The sequence below is a fragment of the Colius striatus genome, chromosome 17, assembly GCF_028858725.1.
Source record: "Colius striatus isolate bColStr4 chromosome 17, bColStr4.1.hap1, whole genome shotgun sequence".
Taxonomy (NCBI): Eukaryota; Metazoa; Chordata; class Aves; order Coliiformes; family Coliidae; genus Colius; species Colius striatus.
The window spans coordinates 15504980-15510447 of record NC_084775.1 but is presented as its reverse complement, the minus strand read 5'-3'; positions in this window follow the sequence as shown (position 1 = coordinate 15510447).

Below are 5468 nucleotides of genomic sequence, written 5' to 3'. Positions count from 1 at the left end.
GGGCCTTTAACTGTCCTGCTTTAATTCTCAGCCCAGCCTGCTTTTCTTTGTGAAGTTGCTTCCAATCCATCATCCCTGCTGAAGCTGAGCTCTGTAGATTTACAGGAATGCACTAAGAACTCCTTGGCTCTGGCTGCCTCTCTCTGTGCACGTGAAGAATGGCTCTGTGCTGCCAGTCCCGGGTGTCCTCTGCCAGGAACAGGGCTCAGGCAGGACAGAGGCATTAGAGGAGGAGGAGCCAAATCCTCCAGGTCACGTGCAAGCACGATGATTTTGTGAGTCCAAGCTGTGTTTAGGTAGCTGAGCTTAACTCCACATGGAGCTGCCCCTTGGAGCAGCCCCAGCCCTGGATGTTCAGCCCCAGCATCCCCTCTGGCTGCAGGTACCAGTGGGAGGGGAAGAGCTCTCCTTGGGTTGAAAATCTGTTTGCTGGGGATCAATTGTTTCAAGAAGTTTGCAGGATAAAGGGTTGTGATGAGTAGCAGGGGCTGGTGCCTCCTCAGCTGGCACTCAGAGGGGTTCCCATCTTACACACACTGGCAGCTGCAGTGACCTGGGGCTGTCCCAGAGCCCTCAGCAGTGCAGGCAGGAGCGTGTCCTACAGCTGGGAGCATCAGGCTGCAAACAGCACAGCAGCAGGGCACAGAGAGGTGGTGTGTCCAAGAGGGAGGCTTCCTGAGGGACTGAAAACTGCCCCAAGCCCTCCTCAGTACAGAAACACATTGGGAGCCACTGTGTCCAGCACCCAGAGCCCTCAGTGCTGCCCCTTCAGCTTGGAAACAACAGGGAAGAGCTGAGGCTGGACAGGGTGGTGGAAGGGCTTCCCCTCCTTGCAGGGAGGAGCAGCACAAGGTGCTGGTCCTGTGCCAGAGATGCTGCTCCTGTGCCCAGGGTGCCACATGTAGTGGGGGGAGCTTTTCTGTCAGTCCTGCAGCTTCCTCTGCTCAGTTCTTTAAGCAGAAACACCCTCGACCTCACTTCCCCAAAGAGTCTCTGGCTTTGGTGTTCACTTTTTCATCAGCGTGGGGTGGGAGTGAAGGAGGCCCAGTGCTAATAGATGCCACTGTCTCATTGCTCACCCCTCCCCCCCTTTTTTTAAGCAGATATTTCATGGCTATTGTTAATGCACATTTGTCACAGAGTAATTTTCCCAGCCTCAGCCTGTAACACATCCCAGTGACAAATGCTCCTGCTTTGGACGGTAGCGTCAGCTGCAATGTCACATCAGACATTTCCTCAATGCCTGCTCCAGACAGGCCATCCAGCTTTATGATAGCTCTGTCTCACTGATCACTACTGAACCTCAGGAATCTAGAGGCTTTTCAAGTTTAATTGAATAAAATTCTTTGCAATATAAATTCTTCATGAACGCTCCATAAATCAGCTCTGGAGTCAGAGCATGCTCCTCTTTTCCAGCTGGGGGGAAGAAATCTCACTAGTGCTTTGGGACCAAAGCTGGGATTGTTTTGATTGCAAGGGGAAATAAATTTAGCTACTACACTTTAACATGATGTAGGGATTGGATTTGTTAGGCTGCACTCAGCCTCCCTCTCCCTTTCTGTCCAGTGCCATCTGTGCAAAGGTTTCTGGGGGGCTGAAGCAGAGGGAGGAGGGGCCTGGGGTGACCCTGTTCTGTCCAGTGGGCACTGTTTGGCCTCTCTTTCACCAGCATCTTGTGCAGCACTTGGATGTATAAAAGGGACCTTGGAGGTCTTTAAGACCTGCCTGGACACGTTCCTGTGTGGCCTGGTCTAGCTGGACCTGTTTCTGCAGGGGGTTGGAGTGGATGATCTCTAAAGGTCCCTTCCAACCCCCACCATGCTGGGATTCTGTGACCTCTCTGTCACCACGGTGCAGGGAGAGCTGCTGCAGCAAGGCTCAGGTCCCAAGGTGTCCTCAGTGCTGGGCTGGGGGCACAGGCCAGAGCTGGGGAAACACTGTGACCAAAGCAGGGACCTGATGCACTGAGCTGAGCGTGGCTGAGCTGCCTTGGAGCCCTGAGCAGCACACTCCGGCCAGGAGCCAAATGTCACTGGGATGAAACGGCCCTTCAGCCAACCCAAGGCCGGGTGCTCTGCCTTGCCCTTTGCTCCTGCACGTCCTTTGTCCCCAGGCAGCACGTGCAGCACGGGCATTCCAGAGCCTGCACCTCATTAACATGACGGGAGGGAAGCAGCTGCTTTGTCCTGCTGCTGGCTGCAGGGCCCAGCCACGCTCCTGCCTCGCAGGGCTCCCGAGCTGCCAGCACACACACACACACGCTGCTCCCGCTCGTTTATTCTTGTTTGTCAAATGTATGGCTGCTCCCAGCTTACACACTGGCAAAACTGGAAGAGCTGGCCCCAGAATCTCTTGCTGCATGATTGGCTCAGACGCCTGTACATCTGTTAGCGCTGCAGGAGCTGTAAAATGGGATAAGTTTCACTATAACTCAAGCAGCTCCATTAGCGCTGAGCCGGCTGCTGCTCCTGCAGAACCTCACCAACCACCTTCTGCCAAGGCACGTGGAAACCTACCCAAGCGCTTCCTCAGCCCAGGCTCAGAAGGGAGGGTGAGCACTGCCTGTGCCCCCACCTCAACGGGGCTCGCTGCTCCCCCCAGCCCAGGACGAGTGTTGGCCCTGGCAATGGGGAGCCAGCAGCACTCCTCCTCTCAAGCTGGAGGAGCAGAAGGGACCACATCTGCCATCAGATCGAGTCCTTTGCAGTTGCAGGCCCCTGAAATCGCTATTTTGCCTGGAAGGGTTTGAAGAGAAACCCTTCCCACCCAGTTTGTGCTACAGCAGGGCAAGATCTGGCTAGAAAAGAACTGGCATGCAGGGAAGGCACCTGGGGAAAGAGCTGCCCTCCCTGTACCAGACACAAGCAGATTCAGTCAGTTTGGGGTGAGGAAAGGGCTGTTCTGGTCTCTCAGCTGTGCCTCTGATGTGACCTGGCAGAAAGTGCCTACCTCTGTGCCCTGTCCCTCCTAAAGCTGCTCTGCAGGGCACTGAGGTAGCTGGTGCTCCAACACCTCATGGTGAATGTGAAGCTGCAGAGGGTCAGTACTGAGGAACCTGACCTTAGAAACAGCCACAGAAGCACATTTGCAAGCAGTCAGTGTAAGTACCAAAGTATCACTCACCCAGGAGACCGCGGTGCTGAGCCAGTGCCACACAGATCCAACCCCTCCATTGCCTGCTCAGGTCACTGAGGTGCTGCAGGAGCTGCTGCTGGCCTCGGGAAACATGAACAAACAGAAATAAGCTGCAGGAATAGCCGACCTTGCCCTGCTCTGAGATGCAAAGAGCAGAGCTCAGAGCATCCTCCTCCCTCCCTGCTGGAACCTGCAACAGCCCCAGCTTGGAGCACAGGCAAAGCAGCGGTGTCAAACTCAACTCACTGAGACTGGTCTGTGCTGAGTAGGGCCTGGAGGAGCAGAAAGGAGCAGCACGAGGAGCTGCGGTGTGCTCACCCCTCCCTGTGCCTGCAGGGCAGCAGCAGAGCCCTGACCCTGCTCTCACCGCAGCCGCTGCGCTTGGCGCTCCCCAGCCCTGCTCCCAGCCAGCACCAGCCCCCAGGACCCACAGCCCCTGGGGGCCCCTCCCAGCCCTGCAGCACCCAGGGGCCCAAATGCCTCGGCTGTGGCCAGCCCTGGCCTCGGCTCAGCCGCAGGAGCAGCGCTGTGTGTGCAGCAGCCGCGGTGAGCCGGCGGAGCGGGCGCTTTGCAGGCCTGGCTCGTGGCTGCCAGCTTTCTGCCTTGGCAGCATCTGCTGTGGGGTTTCTCTTTGCTGTTTCTGACGGTGCCATATGCTTGTGTGTCAAAACAATGGCACTTGCACACTGACTGGGAGCCCTCTCCCCAGCTCAGCTCCCTCTCCCAGCGCAGCCCCAGCGCCCACGGGCGAGTGCAGCACCACAGGCACGGTGACATGGGCCAGCAACGGGCCACAGGGCCCCACAGCAAACCCCCCCGTGGGGGAAGCTGCAGCAGCAGCAGGCACAGCTCCTCACTCCTACAAGGATGCTCCCAGAGCCAGGCACAAGGAGAAACAGAATGGCTGTAGCATTAGAGTATTATCAACAGCAAAGCCCACGTTGGCTCCAGTGGCTGCTCCTTTGGGCAGCTCCTAAAGCACAGCTGAGCTGCTGCAGCCCCAGCCCCTGCTACAGCAGCTTCCCCTGGCTCAGGGGGCACAGGAACGTGTCCAACTGGGGTTGGGAACCTCCTGAGAAGGAGCCTCCACACCCTCCCTGGGCAGCCTGGGCCAGGGCTCCCTCCCCTCACACCAAAGGAGCCTCTCCTCCTGTGCCAGTGGCTCATGCCTGTTACCCCAACACACACTGCCCTGCTCTCCCACACTGCAGGATCTGCTTGGCTTTCCAGTCTGGTTCCCTTTCCACCAGTGGCCCCAGCCAAGCAGGGATGTGTACAGAGCACTGCTGACCCCAGCACCTGCCCCAGGCTGCATCCAAGCAGCACCTACACCCTCATAAAGGCACTGAAGCCACAGCAGCAGCACTAAGGAGCTCCTCTCCAAACATACTCCAAGCCCCAAGACCAAATCCACCTTCAGACAACACTGCCAGGCCCCCATGGACTCAGAGGCACTCAGAGGCACCACCCCATGGAGCCCATCTCTCAGGACCACCTGAGCAAATGCAACCAGCCTGGCAAAGGGATTTCCAAGGGACCAGCAGCCTCTTGGCAGAGGTGCCCATGGAGCAGGAGCATTAACACCCAGTGACTTCTCTGCCCCTAGGGAAAGGAACAGGACACATCCAATCATCTTACCCATATCAGGTTTATTCTTCTCTTCCCTGCCTGTCTGATACAAAGGATGTATCCAAGGTCTCCACAGCAGCCAGACTTCTATAGAAAACACAGTCATTAACCATCCCTGGCCTGGGAAGAGCAGCCACGCAGCAGCCAGTGGTGCAGGTGGGGCCTGACCCGCAGCCCCCTGCCCAGGGAAGGGCCCTGGAGGCTCCTGGGCACGCAGGAATCACCCCCACAAGAGAAATAACCCCCCTCCTTGCACCCAGGCCCTGGGGCCTGGACCACACAAACACGTTCACACGCTACAGGATGGGCTGCAGCGTGTGGCACTGCAGCAGCTCCAGGATGGGAGAGCCCTGGCCATGAGGCTGGAGGAGTTGTACTCCTGAGGGATGAAGGGGGGTAAAAAAAAGGGCAGCAAAAGGTTTTATTTCACTGTGTGCAGCAGCTCACTCACTGAGCAATCACTGTGCCCTGCCTAGACACGCTGCATGTCCCTGGAAGGACAAAAAGGGCCTCGTGTGACAATTTACAACCAAGTCAGTGCCTGACCCTCTCAGCTACACACCCAGCAACTGCTTCCTGCTGAAGTGCACTGTGTGAAGAGAAAAAAAACCCAATTAAGAAATGTACTGTCACCTTTAAGTTCTCAGGAGTCAGGCTTGGAGCTTGAAGCCTGTGAATGCAGAGGCGCCTGTCCTCGCTCACGC